Source organism: Triturus cristatus, chromosome 11, assembly GCF_964204655.1.
Source record: "Triturus cristatus chromosome 11, aTriCri1.1, whole genome shotgun sequence".
Taxonomy (NCBI): Eukaryota; Metazoa; Chordata; class Amphibia; order Caudata; family Salamandridae; genus Triturus; species Triturus cristatus.
The window spans coordinates 681,032,192-681,048,426 of record NC_140594.1 but is presented as its reverse complement, the minus strand read 5'-3'; positions in this window follow the sequence as shown (position 1 = coordinate 681,048,426).

The following is a 16,235-nucleotide window of genomic DNA, read 5'->3' as shown; positions in this document are numbered from 1 at the left end:
TAAAATCATAGGTCCAAGGTTCAAATGTTATATGGGATAAATAAAGAATCCACAAGATGTACAATACCATATAATATAAGTACCAATTTAATAGAAACAGCATTATTCCTGTATCTTGTCATCCATGCATGAAACAGAAACCTAGACAACACAAATATCAAATGTGGGGTCGTGTAAGCTTTGAGGATCCTAATGGCTTCCTCATTCTTTGAGGTGCCTAATTCCCTACAAATAGGTATCAACCATTTTTTGGGTGGTCCTTTATAGGCAGGACAAAAGAATAGCAGGTGGGGTGGATCGTCCTTTATATGGCCACACATTTGACACTCCAGATCTGTACTATTCAATATTCCTAGCCATTTGACTTGAAACCGTTGAGGGGGAGATTTCCATGACTAAATTGCACATAAAGTTTTATAGCTAAAGTCAGCTCCATGTCATCGCAAATAAATTCCATATAATAATGATCTTTAAACACTAAAAATGAGGTAGATAAAGTGCCATGTGTATGCTTTAAAAGTTGTTGCGTTTGTAGTTTTTGAAATATTTTTTTAACTCATTTGCAGTAGTTAATGGCCAGCAACCCACTGGATCATGCCAGAGATTGGACAAGCCAATCTCCTTAAGAGAGTCTTTGAGAAATTTGATCCAGGGGAGTTTGGTTGCAATGATATAGCTACAAATTTCTTCCAACCCATTTAGATATAGCGAGAGATCAGGGGTAACTTGGATGCAGCTCCATTAAATAAGCGGGCGGAGTTCTGTCTTGTCAGTAATCAGCCTCAGTCCCAAATCAAGCCTCAATGGTAATATGGGAGTGCTGACTGGTAGGCACAAAAGCTGCCTTCTAAATCAATTTTCTACCATTTTCAAGGGTTTTTTATTTTTATGACCTCAAATCTCTGCCTCATAAAGGGCTCCCGCAAGGGCCTGGTGCGTGGAAAGTTGATTAATAGGTGGTACAAACTTACAGAGGGACCCCTGTATAACTTCAGCAACCCCCCGGTTTTCTGCTCACATTTTAGTCTTCTTTTAGCAACTTGTGATGACCAGTATAAATTCTCGTCTAGTATAATCCCCAGATAGTCAAATCAGTGTACCTGCTCTAGTTTAGCACCATCCAAGGTGGGATTAGACAGTGGAGATGGACAGGAATTAAAATACATAAATTTGGTTTTTCTGATATTTAATTCAAGCCTCCCTCACACAATCTGCTAAAACCATCAAGCAATTTTTGAAGCCCCATGGGAGTCTTGGAGTGTGAAAGTGTTTCATCAGCAAACATGAGGGCCTGAACTCTCATGCCTACTAGACATGGGGCGTCATTATCACTTCTATTTAAGAAGCCCACTAGATCATTAAAAAAAAAAGTAAAAAGGGTGGGTGCAAGAACACAATCCTGTCTAACTCCACGCAAAACAGGAATGGGCTTGGTAACTTCACCAAGCTTACCATATCTAATTTGTGTGTAATTTTTCTGGTGAAATTTCTCTATTATGTTGCGCAGATAATCTTGGATGCCCAGTTCAGCAAGGCATTTCCACAGCCGAGTTCCCGGTCAAATGCAGATCTAAGGTCAATTAAGACTGCATAGAGCCTCCCTTTCTCAAAGCTTACAACCTTCCAATAAATCAACTGTAGCCTGAAAACCTGGTCAACCGGGGAGGTATTGGCTCAGAATCCCACTTAGAGGGGACAAAGTGTGTTATTCTCCTGAAGGCAATGCTGAAACCTGCCTAATATCACCCTACCAAAATGTTTTGGCGTGGGGACCAAAATGCATTAAAAAACACAGTAAAATAGGGTGTGCAAATATCTATTTCCGATAAAAACAAGTCACCTGGGATCTTATCTATACGTGGCTTTACGTGGTGCTATCTTTCTAATGGCCTCTTCTGACCCTGCACACTATCAGGGGAAGGTCATCTTTATCCTCCCTGACGTTGACTGCAGAAGGGTGACTAAATGTTCTAGAACTGGGACCACAGCAAGTTCCTGTTGGTCTAAATATGTGAAGTGGACTACCCATGCCTCTGCCGCAACATCATTATCAATTTGAGATCTTCCTTCTCTATTCCGGTGGCAATTATATTCTAAAATAGGGTTTGATTATTATCCCTTGCAGCTGATAAGAGGAGTTCCCGGTTTTGACTGTCCAATTCCCTCTTTTCCCTTGCAAGGGCGGTTTTATAGACTACTCTCATTTCCTGGATGTCTTCCCTCCTACTTTTGGAGTAATCAGAGTGCTCTTCGCCATGCTTCATTCTTTGTTGGAGCAGGAAGGTACACTACTTATTGGCTTTTGACTTTGCAGAAAGAGTCCACCATTAAACTAATAAAGAGGGAATGATGTACAGCTTCAACCTTTGATAAGGCTGTTTCCTCAAAAGACCCAGCTTCAGAATAGAGAAATATAAAAACAGAAACGTGAAACAGATTGGGGCTGATTCTTGAAAAGTGCAGGTTTTGATCATAACCAACTGCTCTAGGTTTATGGGCCAATGAGCTTTCTCAATGCAAATGTCATAAGAATAGAAATGCTCCTTTTTGGTGCTTTATTACAAAACCAAAGTCGATTCCATGTTAGAATATAATGTTCTTTGTTGGTCCTAACAATGCATAGCCCAGGAAGTAGTCCAACTCATGAGTTTTTGACTAATTTGATAGGAGCATTCAGCTGTAGAATTGTGGCCCACAGGTTGCAAAAAAGTGGGTGTGACATAGACTTGTCATCCTTCTGTCAGGGATGGTGGTTTTCATCTTAGCTTTTACAGAAGCATAATGGCCAGCTCTTACTGCAGTAACATCATGACATTTTGTATCTCTTTTCTAGGTCTTTTCCGACAGGGTTACCCAACCACATCACACAATAGTGTGAACATGACACAGAATCTTGTGTCGCTTGGAACAATTGATGAAATTGATGGATTACAGAAGACTGAATGCAGAATCTCTTTAAAGATGTGATCATTTGTGACCAATCACTTGCTATCCTTGGGGGTTCACCCGGATTTTTACCTAAGAATAAAGTTACATGTGAGCTTGATCACCAGAAATGGTTTGGTTCTGTTTCGGCAGATAAACTGCAAAGTCACTTCATTTACAAAAGCTGGTACAAAGGTATACTTGACTCCAGTGTAAAACTGAATTATGGCAATGGCCTCCTTCTAAATACTAAAGTGTCACCAAAGTGTTTGAAACCCATCCAGAAGACTGATTGTAGGTATCAAAAAAAGGGATTTCCATATTCGCATCTTCAAATACATAGGTACCGGATCAAGAGAGGATTTGGCTACAAAAGTACTATTCTTTACCCTACAAAAAACTGCCCAGTCATGCTCCCGCCTAACTCTGTACCAAGATTGTCCTTCACGGCTCAAAACATTTACTCTTCCTCACTCATTCAGCTCAACCTTCTGTCTGTTATCAATTTAAGATTCATAATTAGAGGAGACGACTGATGCTTAGAGATTGCTCTGAAACTACTAAACCGAAATCCATCTTTTCTGCCAGCCTCGCATAAAAAAGTACAATACTTTCCTTTACAGTCATGATTGCACCTACTGCATTCTTTCTGTTACATTTCATTCTGGGAGGCGTTCCATGGGTGGAGCATGAGCTTTCCGATGCATCCACCCATTGATTTCACACAGTCCAAGATTTACAAAGGTTTATAAACCTGGGATTACGTTAAATCATTTTTTTCTCCTCGTTATTTCCTCTTTCTATGTGTGCTGCATTCTGCAGCGCACATAGAAAGAGGAAAATGCCTCAAGAGTTTGTTTTTGTGCAGGAAAGTGGTCATTCCTGCACAAAACAATTCTCCTTGTAGCACAGGCACCCTTGTACCATGGGGCAAGGGTTCCTGCCTTGGCGCTAGGCTGCCTGAAGATTGCTAAAGCTATGAGAGAGCAGAAGTTGCCATATCTTAGTAGATATGGTGTATTTCAGCTATCTACCTTTCACGCAATGCAGCACAGCAAGCTGCCTTGCTACACTGCATTGCGTAAAAGGTTAGTAAATCTGGTCCCAGGTTTCTACCTTGCATGTAAAAAAAATTATAACCAAGCAAACAATTACATAAATATAATGTCCTGGAAATTTAAAATGTCTGTTTTAATAGGAATACCAGATATGCAGCAAAGTATAAATCATGCAGTCATCAGAAATAACAAAATAGATGACTATTAGAACGACATTAGCTAAGGAATGTGCATGAAATCAAGGGATCATATTGCCTATTCTCATTAATTAAAAAGGAGTGATGCAGCACTATTATAACACATAGCCCATATTTCACAGGTATATTATGAAAAGGCATAAGCCTTGTGTATTACACATTTCATCCAGGGGAGGCTTAGTCGCACACTGATTTTCTTCCTTTTTTAATTTATTTTATTGGCTTTTCGTCAGGTATTGTGTAAGCACAGTTACATCATAAATTGGTTGGATTTGACCTATGCAATACATGTTAATGCCATGTTGTAAAAGTTGTACACAAACTCAATCTAAGTTAAATATTTATGTATGTGCGTTGAAGGTAACATTTCAGAAATCCATTCCGATGATTGCTATGGCTGAGACTATGGAAAGTCGCCTGTTAAATTCTATGGGGCAGATTTACGTTTCCTGGCACATCCCTGCAAATCAGCAGGGATGCGTCAAGAAACGTCCGACATGCAATGCCAATCATTGCGCCACCACGGATGCGCCGCATTTACAATGCGGCGTGCCATGGCGCAAGGATAGACAGATGCGTTTCGCATTTGCCGGCATAAGGTTGGTTCAGTGCTGGAGTTGTGTCGCAGGCGCGACGCAACTCCAGCACTGTGCCAACCCGGCCTATCTTCCACATGGTGCGTCACACCTTACGCCTGCTTCAAGCAGGCGCAAGGTTTTGACACAGCGGGGTCGGAAAAGTAACTGAGTGAAATCTTGTAGATTTCACTCAGGCACTTTTACGAGGAGTTCCTGCGCCGTAACGCCCACCCTGCGCCGGTATGCCCACATGAAACCTGACGCAGGTTTCATGTGGCACAGGGCTTTACAACGTGACGCATCTCCCTAGATGCATCACATTGCAAATCCCCCGCAGCATGGCGCTAGCTTTACGCCACCGCTGCGTCACAGAAGTGACGCAACAGCTGCGCAAAAGTGGCGCTGGTAAATCTGCCCCTATGAGTTCATCACATTTGCCTGGAGAAACGAAAACCAAAACAATTCTGTGGTGGCTTATATCGGGTGAGGCGATCTGCAGGTGTTTTGGGCCTGGACGTCTCTGCAGGGTAACCTCCAAATTGTTAGCCTACATCTGCCATGTTTTAATGAATTCACTTTTGTTGCCTCTGTGATCTCTCATTTAAGCATGATAACATTGGCTTACACGTAATTGGAATGCATAAAACGTAATGGGAAACAGCTTGCAATAAGTCTAATCACTGGTAATAGCTTGGGGTAGCACTCCAGTCCATCCATCGTTGTTTTGCTCACCAGGCAACCTCAGTTTGGAACCAGGCATATGCAAATCAGTCTTGGCCCTGCTCCTCATGGAAACAGTCCAGTCAAAACTGACAAGCCAGGTCCTTCCTGTACTGGCTGGAACACAAGCAACCCATGATCACTTTCGCTATAGTTATGGGCTCATCAGCTGGGCACAGTTGGGTTCCATTGACTCAGTAGATTATTCCAATAAAACCAATTTAGAAACATGGTATACACTTTAATAGATAAAATGAGACCAAAATGACAATATTCCAAGGGATCACTGGTGCTGTATGACCAGATGTGGGTCCCAGGCTCATTGTGCCACTGTATTCAAGCTAGCCTTGCTGATGAGGGGTTATGCCCCGAAACTGGTCCTAGGATGCTCATCTGTGTGTCTTTTGCTAATGACTGAAGTAGGCTCGGCTATTTCTACAAGGGCTGTACCAGAAAACCAATATTAAGATCCGCTGAAGCTAGTTTTCCACCCCCTATATGAATCAAGGGGTATCCAGGACCGTCTGAATCGGAGTTCAATTCTAAAACTCACTTCAGCAATTTCTGAATTAACCTCTACTAAATCAACAGATCTTGTTTCCGTCTAATTTAAACAGATTCATCTAAATTTAGTCCGTGAGTCCACTATTACCACTTGGACTTCCAATCAAATAGTCAATAAAATCTATGTCTTCAGCACATACTTTATGGAGTCGGGTATTTAGATACAGTCCCCCAAAATATCCTTCCATTCTAGAAGTTCTAGCCCCAAGAGAAGGAAAAAAAAGGGTGACTGCAAAAGGCCATTTCATTACTCCGAGGTGCAACTGGCCCATTGAATAAGCCAGTCCGCAACAGGGGCTTGTTGATTACCAATACATTAAAAGGTGTGCATATATGTATACTGTTAGCTAAATGTAAAATGTCATTAGACGATTGCACATGGCTGCCAGCAACACTCGCAACCGCGTCACCAGGAGTTGAGGATTGAATTAAGCTTACTGCATGTGATAATCACATACAATTGAGAATATTTTCCTGGAATGTGCATGGGCTACCACATTTGCTGGCTGAGCCTGATACTCCCTCATTTTTAAAAGGTTTTGAAATCTTAATTTTGCACGGAACATGGAGAGAGTAAGTTACTCCATTACTTGGCTTTAATGAGTTTAATCTTCCTGCCACACATTCTAAAAAACAAGGGCATGCAATAGGTTACCTCTCGTTCTATTTTTTAACAGTTGAAATACCTGATTTGCAGTTGGCATGGGTTAAATGCGTTTTAATAAAATATAACGGTATAACATAATTATATTGAATGTTTATCTAAGTACAAGGAAAAACAAACCTTCTCAATTGCTTAGTCGGTGGGATGTTATAAGAACGTTATCACTCAGGTTTTCTAATGCCGCTTTGATTATCTCTTGCCATGTGATATTCCTTTTTACACTGCTCATAACATGACTTCCTCCACTTTCCTTAATGACAATAAGTGATGTGTGAGCCAAGTAGCGGGTTTACCCTTCTGATTCAGTTTGAGGGTATTGACTGGGATAAACTTATCTAAAAAACGTTTGATCCATTCGACAAATTTGTCATTAGCAGAGGTAGGATGGTTTCACAGTTCAGGCTTGGAGGAATTGAAAATCATCTCAAGCTCCTCGATATTAAGTTTGGACAACCTGCGATTCCTCCGTGTAACCGGTAAGGAGAGAGAAATAAGCATAGGAACACGCAGAGACATTTGGATCAGGATATGATCCGACCATAACACTGGCAAGGGTTCATCAACCTTCACATTCAGGTCATTACTGAATACTGGGACAATAAGATGCCCTTTCTTCTGGGTTGATCTGATTTTTCTTTGTATCAGCTGCAGGGAACCAAGGTACTGTAATCAGCCCGTAGACAGGGAGCTATTAGCATCATCGTTATGGACATTAAAGTCACCCAATGGGGTGAATTTAAGTTTGCTTGTAGCTAAACTGGCAATAAGCTCAGGGAGAGCCTGAGAAAAATAAGGACATGAACCAGGAGGTCTATACAATAACACACTTGAAAAAGTGAAATTCGAGGGCAAAGAAATAGAGAAAGGGAAAAGAGAGAGGCTCTCACACTCAGCAGTAAGCAACAGATCATAAAAACATTTAAGGGACTCTTTAAGTATGACTGCTAATCCCCCACCTGCTTTGTCAATGCTGTCCCTTCTGCATATGTAATGCCCCGGGAGTAGGGTTTGAATTATGTCGGGCATTGAGCTTTCATGCAACCGCGTTTCAGTGAAAAAGCACACATCTGTCCCCTCTTCCTCAATGAGTGGGAATAAATCAAGTTTATGATGGGACATTGACCTGCAGTTAATCATAAACATGTGCCACCCATCCGCACTTTTAACTCAGCAGAGAAACCAACAGGAAGATAGGGGAAAAGAGAACATCTCTTGCACTGAAGTTCCAATTTATTTAACTCAATAGAGTTCAGGCAGGCGTCTTTAAGAGTTACCTGCAAGGCTTGCAATTAATTGGAGGAGTAAGAGATCTTAGTTGGGCAGGGTTTCTGGCCCCTGGCCCCGGCTGGGCATGGGCGAACACATCCAGTCATCCCTTTGGCATGACAGAAGCAAGGCTGCACCCTGATCCAATGGTAATTTCATGGTAATTTCTCAATGCAAGACTTCATTTACCTCTAATTTACCGCTGTAAAGGTACTGGACCCTTGCCACTGTATATTACCTTCAGGAGACTTTACATAAACATGAAAAATCAAAAATGCAATTAATATTTAAGCCAATAAAGAGAGTTGTGAGTATTTTTCAAGGGTTTTATTTTCTAGTTAAAAGTTAAAGTTCTCTGACACTTTATTCATTGCTCAAATATCAATCAGGTTACATAATTGGAAATAAGGAAACATAATTAATACAAACATATTATAGGTTGCATACAGGAGGAAAAAAAACTAATTCTATGTCAGTCAGAACTCTTTAAAGAGTTTCAGGAAAAATATAATTAAAGAGTGAGTTTGCAAGGCTAATCAATAATTAATAATTGGCAAAATTCTCCTATAAAGAGAAATAAAGGCATAAGATAAATACATCTTTTCAAAGCTAGTTAGTTCGTCAAAGCATAAACTTAGAGTTTTAGCATTTAAATGTAAACCTTTTCTATCAGCTGCACTCTCTGCCCTGGTCTGTTTATCTGCGTCTCTGTGCTTCACAGAGAGAGACTGCCCGCCCTTCACAAGACCACGAGTTTCTCTACACTGCAAAAACACATGTTAATTCAGCACAAGCATTTCAGACTGAAAGCATTTTGACCAGGCCTCATTTTATGTCTTTCGCTTTGCAGGCACCTAAGGTGCCCCTTTTAAAAAGCCTTTGACTAGGCCTCATTTCATATTTCATGTGCCATGTGTTTTACTTGCATCAAAATCTGGATGCCATTTTTAAATGCAGTCTGTCTGAAACACAAAACAAAGAAATGCTTAATCTTGAGAAATCTAGGTCTATCAGCCCCGGCCCTAATTTTATGGGAAGCCGTGAAGAAAAACAACTAGAGTGCTGACCCAGCATGGCATCTCTAGGGTGAAAAAGTGCAATTGTGCAAACAGTACAAATTCAAATACACATAAAAGCCCCATTAAGCAAAACTTGTGTAAAGTAAAAAATGTTAGAACTTGTACATAAAAATTTCTCCTTAATGAGCCAGTGTCAGTGTGACATTCAAGTGAAGAGGTTGCCCAATGTAGTGATGAATAAGTAGAGATCCCATGCCAAGACAGCGGGGTTATCTTGACGTGACTCTGACATGTCAGATTTTAGTTAGGTGCCCTGGGAATGGAGAGTATGTGGCTGGATCAAGGTTCCTTAATTCCAGCCTCTATTGGTATTTTGGAATCACACAGTAAGTTCGGTTTATGGTCTCAGAATATTCATAATGGGAACTTATCTACTAACTTCTTGAATTCAATCTTTTCCCCTCTTTTTGAGACCTGAAAGCATAAGGGTGGTCTTCCCCCTCCACTCTTTCTGATATTATTTTTGTTGGTATTTGCACTCCATGCACTTTACCACTGCTAACCACTGCTAAAGTACTTGTGCTCTCTCCCCTAAACATACTAACATTGGTTCATCCTCAAGTGCCATATTTATTTCACTTCTAAGTCCCTAGTAAAGTGGTACCCCCTGTATCCATGGTCTGTATATTAAATGCTACTAGTGGGCCTGCAGCACTGATTGTGCCACCCAATAAAGTAGCCCTTTAACCATGTCTCAGGCCTCCCATTGCAGAGCATGTGTGTGCAGTTGCACTGCCATGTCAACCTGACAAAATAACCCTTTTATCAGGCACAAACATTAATTTTTTACAGTCAGTCAGAAATAAGTTTATTTCGCCGATACAATATGGGCATAAAACGTATTCTACAAACACATGTACATCAATAGATAAAAACTATCAATTAAAATGTAAATGAACATATATTAAGACATAATTTGTGAGGAGATAAAAAAATTGGTTTAAAAATAATCATAAGCTAAAGATATTAATTCATACGTATACACACAAATGTTACACAGCCCAGCGTCTTGAATTACATTTTAAATGTCAGTAACAATTTGATCTCCTATTGCTCAAGGCCGATAAAAAGAACGAAGGCCAAAGAAAAACATGTAAAGGGATCAAACAGTAACTGAAGATGATATAAGGTTAAACAACGTTGTTTAAAATTCAATTTCCAGATAAAGGGGACAATAAATCTTTTTCTTTCATCACTATAAAATTTACAAAAGAATACAAAGTGAACGTCATTCTGGGCAGATCGCTTGCCACAAGGGCGAAATGGGAGTGCAGTAATTGCATAGGTTTTGGGCGGGTGGCCCATAATAAGGGGGATATAATTTCAATGAAATCTCATTAAAATATATCTATTTTGGAGATTCATAACAAATGATAAATAAGAGGAGTTCATATTAACTATACTTGGGGCAGCGTGATATAGTCTAACTGTGAATAGTTTAAAATAAGTGTCGTGCCTCCTCACCTGTAGATAGACCAATAAGCGAGTCTTCAGCTCCCTCTTAGACATTGACAGGCACATCTTTGGATCCTCATAAAGGTAATGTAGGCCGACCGCTTGGAGTTTAGATTTGACATATCTTAACCATCCTATTTTACTTGCACCATTTAATTTCAGGGCGTCATTTATAATATCTGTAGTCAGTGAAAGGGTTTCTTTGCGCCAAACTGAATGCCATATCCTAATTGGTGCAATACGAATCTTATCGTTCGTTCATTCGATAACTTTATTTCAGCCACCAAGGACCATAAAAGTTCATAAAAAACATGTAATACAAAATTTAAATTAATGAATAAAAATAGCATTCAAAATACGTTACTTATACAACTTTACATATACATACAATACTATACGTCGATTAAAACGAGGATTAAACTTGAAATTCATTATCGAGCGTTAAATTAATTTAAAGCAAGAAACTCGTGTAAAGCACAGGGTTCAGTAATCAATTTCCTCCGTATGTGCCACATTGCATTCAGAAAGCGGGAGACAGCAACAATTATGGGAGGGGGGGGGAGGGTATCCTTTTTTAACACCCTTAGTGTATGTGCACACTGGCGAAACCCTAAATTTCTACAGATTGGAATTAGCCAGTGCTTGCGTGGACCCTGATATGCTGGGCAAATAAAGAAAACATGAATTTCGTTTTCCAAATGAGAACCACAGGCAGGGCACTCCTTGCTCGTAGTTTTATCTCACTTGCTAGAAAACACTCTAAGCGGGAGAGTACCTAGCCTAAGTTGCATATACAATTTTCGTGCTAGTGCAGGGAATATTAGGTCTAGGAATTCCTCTCTTTTTTACTCTAGTTTAATCTGGAGGACCTCAGTAGTCAATCTACCCCCATCAGAACTCGCATGCAGGGATGCTAAATTATAATTCTTATAACAGCGACTCAGGTCAGCTTTCGATATCTCCGGACAGGCAACTTTCGGAGATACCCAAAGCTCAGATAGGCCTAGCCTGCAGCTAATTAACTTAATGTGGGCCAGCCACCTGTTATTCCTGTTTCTCAGTGCATCCCAAATTTCCCTAAATTCGTTTCTATAGCAAGCGAGCTCAGGTACGGACCACAATCTTTTCCAATATAATAGCGGGCGTAAAGGCATAACCTCCTCAATAGGTAGTAGCCCTAGGTCCATACGCAATGGTACCAATGGGGTACTTATAGGAAGACCCAATATATTACTCACAAATGTATGTTCCACCTTGGCTAGGTTTTGCGATTTTTGGTGCCCCCAAAGTTCGGCCCCATATAGGGCTGCCGATCTGGCCTGGATATTATAAATTTAAATTACTGGAGCCGCAGGCTTAAATTCGGACTCTCCATGTAGCTTTTGGATCCCCCCCACCACCTTTGTTAGCTTGAGTGCAGCCTTGGCCAACTGTGAATCCCATTCCAAGTGTTCTCCCAAGGTGATACCCAGATATTCAAAGGTCTTCACTCTCTCCAGCGGGGTTCCACCTAGGACGGGATTCGGGCGTGTCTGCGTCAGTGGGTTGAAGATCATGAACTTGGTGTTATCTAGATTTATCTCTAGTCCCCTAGAAACACAAAAATCGGCAAAACCATCAAGAATGCGTTGGATGCCTGTTGATGTCTTGGACAACAACAAAGTGTCGTCCGCGAACATCAAAGCGGGCACCCGACCAGTGGCTAGCCTCGGGGCATCTATATTCATTGCTCCCAGAAGGTGATCAACCAGTCCATTTATATAAAGGCTAAAAAGGGTGGGAGCCAGGACACAGCCCTGGAGCACCCCTTGATTGACCGGGAAGCGGCCTGATAATTCCCCATTCTTCCCACACCTTACCTGGGCGTAAGTGCCACTATGGAGTCTCATTAAAACATTAAGAAGATAGCGTGGTAAACCCAATTCTTGCAGTACCCTCCACAGTTTGTTTCTAGGCACCAAGTCAAATGCTGACCGCAGGTCAACAAAGATCATGAAGAGGCTGCCTCCCTCTACCTTTACAGTTTTCCAATATAGGACCTGCAGTCTAAATAACTGATCCACCGTGGATATGCCCTGTCTAAAACCGGCCTGGAACGGAGATAAAATCTCACCATCCTCCATCCAACTCTGTATTCTACTTTGAATGATTCTGCCAATCAATTTTTGCGTCACGTCTATGAGGCTAATTGGCCTATAATTAGATGGTTTAAGGGGGCAACCTTTTTTAAAGATAGGAACTATTTCAGCTCCCCGCCATGTTTCCTGGGGATCCATACCATTCAGTATGGCATTAAAAAGAACACGCAAATAAGGAGCCCATATTTTCGGTTCAGAACGGTATAGATCTCCCGGTATCTTTTCTAGTCCAGGGGACTTTTTTGGAGCTAATTTCAAAATGGCATCCTCTACCTCCACCAGTGTAATCTCCCAGGCCCCCTCCAGTCGATACTCATGGTGGAGGCATGGGAGAGTGGTTTCAAATTCATCATTACTCGGTGGGGAATACAGGGCCTCAAAATGCAATTCCCAGAACGATGCAGCTATATTTGGTTCATTGGCCAATCTACCTACCCTGCTCCCACAACTAACAATTGTCCAAAAGGATTTAAAATCTTTGGACTTTAGTGCAACTCTAAGATCTTCCCGGTTATCCACCTCCCACTCTTTCTTTCCCTTCTGAATAGCCTGCTCATATAGGCACCGACAGTACTTAATCTTAGTTTTATCCTTTGACTTGACCGCAAGGACCAAGTCCTTTTTGGCTTCCCTGCAATAAGCATTGAACCAGCGATGGGCTCCAGAGAGATTTTGAATGAGCCCTTGATGTATTTTCAAGGGCTCATCGCCAATCCCTGTGTGCTTAGCTTTATCCTGCACCTCACCCATATCACTCAGGGAAGGCAGAAACCTTCGATACACATCGGCAAGTTTATTCGGGGTACGTAATATTTGTGACCACTTGACTCTCCGCCTGTTATTAGTTAATAGAAGCGGAGGTCCAATTAAGTTTTTATCTGGGATTAGATTTGACATACCCAGGCTCTCTGGTTTTAACATCATAACCAGAGGATTATGATCACTATCTTTCCTATCATATATTATGAAATCCTGAACCATTCCCCAAGATCTAAATTCGACCAAGATATAATCCAGGATGGAATTGTGGCCTTCCCTATTAAAGGTCATACGCCCCGGTCTATCTGACTTTGTCCTCCCGTTACAGGCTCTAAAAGATGACAAAAGAGTAAAAGAGTTAATTTGCAACACCAGGGGAGTCCAAGCTCTAACTACCGGAATCTGCGTTTCCGGAATATGCCAGTGCCGGTCCTCACCATCTAGACCATCTTGGGTTGTATCAGTAAGTGGCTCATACTGGCAGTTAAAATCACCACCCACAATTAGAATAATTGATGGGTTCAAGGTTAGAATAAACTGCCTAAGTTGGTCAATCGTTCCAGATTCCCTCCCACACACAGTTGGTCGTGAATAGATGTTTATAAAAGCAGTTTGTCTATTTTCTGAAAAAGTAAGCAAGATACACTGTACATCTAACGATCCAGTGGGGATCTGGACTGCCTAGGCCCCCAGATGTGTACCAACCCAGATGCTAAGTCCCCCTGATGGTCTGCCCTTACCCTTCGTGGTTGCTGGTACACTAAATGTAGAATACCCTCTCCAATATATATCAGCCAAAGCCCAAGTTTCCTGGAATAGGCAAACATCGCTTCCCTCCACAAAAGCTCCCCAATCTGGGCACAACAATTTGTTTTTAATCCCAGCCACATTCCACGACAGGATATTTATTGTTTCCTTTGTCCCACCCGCCCCAATTTGAGGTTGCTCTGGGTCAAAATTATCCCCTACAGCAGTGGGTTCTTCAGCAATATTTAAAACAGCAGTTTGACCCATCCCTTCTCCCTCATGGGCAGTCAACCTACCCACATCCACTGGGGATACTGTGCCTCTAGCAACCGCCTTAGTTGTTAAATGAGGAAGTCCAATATCTGCACCCATCCCCTGATTGCCATCCCCACTCACCCTAGCAGTATCCCCTGAATCATTCCTGGCTATCCAGCCTTCCAAGGCCAGCCCCTCTTCAATACGTGGGGCAATTTGGAGAGGCAGCCCTCCTCCCTTAGCCCCACTAGTTGTTTGTTTTAACCTAACATACTTATTAATGGACAAGGGAGTCAGTCAATCTACCAGATCTAGACCACTAAATCTATTACTGAGTGGCACCATAAATTGTAAGCCGTTGTATCCAGCCCTATTCTCTTCTTGTTGGTTACAGTTGGACGATTGATAAAAAGGGCAATAAAATGATTTAAATTGTAGGCCCTGATGGTTGCGCCAATGGGTCTCATCGGCCATGCACATATATGTCTTACAGCTCTCTGGTCCCTAAAATTTACAACGACACAATCACCTACTTCATTTTTAGGTTGGTTCCCTACCCAGTTGACTCTCCTCACGCACAGTATCTGGCTATAGACTTCCCCCGGAAGGGGTCTATTAGAATTTAGCCAGTGAATTATTTTACATTTAAGTTGTTCGTGTGTTTCGGACTTCCCCTGATCCAATTCTGGCACCCCTGTCAGTATTAGCACATACGGCGCACAATCTGGCGGGAAGTCCAAATGGGACCGAATGGGTTTGGCCACCATCTTACCCGGGATTTGCTGCCCAGATATTGCTTTCTTTGACTGCTTAAAACTCCCAGGGGCCTCTCCTCACAGTCCCTCTCCCGTGTCCCCACGATTAGCGGCTCTAGTGCAGATGAATTGTCCGAATTTACCCCTACTTTCCTTACAACACTTGGGGCCATTACTTGAGCTTTCTGAGTAGAGATAGGTCCAGCAGATCCCCCACCATCCCCGAATCCCTCCTTCAGTGGAACGTTTGGCCTATCAAAATTTACTATATTATTCCTAGTAATATCCACATTTGACAACATTGTTCCTACAATTTTGTCCAGCTTATTTTCAATGCATGTTAGTCCTTCTAGTAGTGGCTGCATGGACAAAGTGATGAGACCCTCGATCCTCTGCCAATTAAAATCCTCCGTTTGGGAAGTTCTCATGTCAGCATCGCCCACCTTTGATATACCTGCCACCACATTATTATGCTGAGCTACTTCATTGGCAGAAGAATCCAGTATAGCCCCATTATTACTTTTATCAGATTTGTACACCTTTCCCTTCTTCCCCTTTCGATGAATACCTCCACATTTCCTCTTCAGGATTGCTCCAGACGACTTTTCTGGGGCTATCAGTTTAGTCTTTGAAATATCCTTAGCCCGAGTCACAGGTCCTATAGACAAATCTGATCCAATGTCTTTATTAACAGGAATCAAATTAGCCTGTGACCCCACCGAATTAGCATCAATATTCAGCACATCCAAGTCACCACAACTTATTGTTTGTGGCGGATTAGTGCGGGCCAGTCGGACCAGTCGAGTCTCTTTTGTGGGAGATAAAACACTCAGGAGGCCCCCCAAGGGGGAGCGCTTATTAAATACTGGATCCCACGAGAGACGCCTTTCAGTTATGGCAATCTCCTGTTCAAGTACATTAGACGCTCTCGTAATAAATTGGTCCAATGTACCTGTCACATATCCAGCACCAAGAACCTTCCTCCCCTTTTTTTCGTTTGCAAGCATCTTTGTCGATAGATTATGGCAGAATATATCTCTCTTTCTCCTGCCTTCCGTTGCAACGAAGCCTCCTA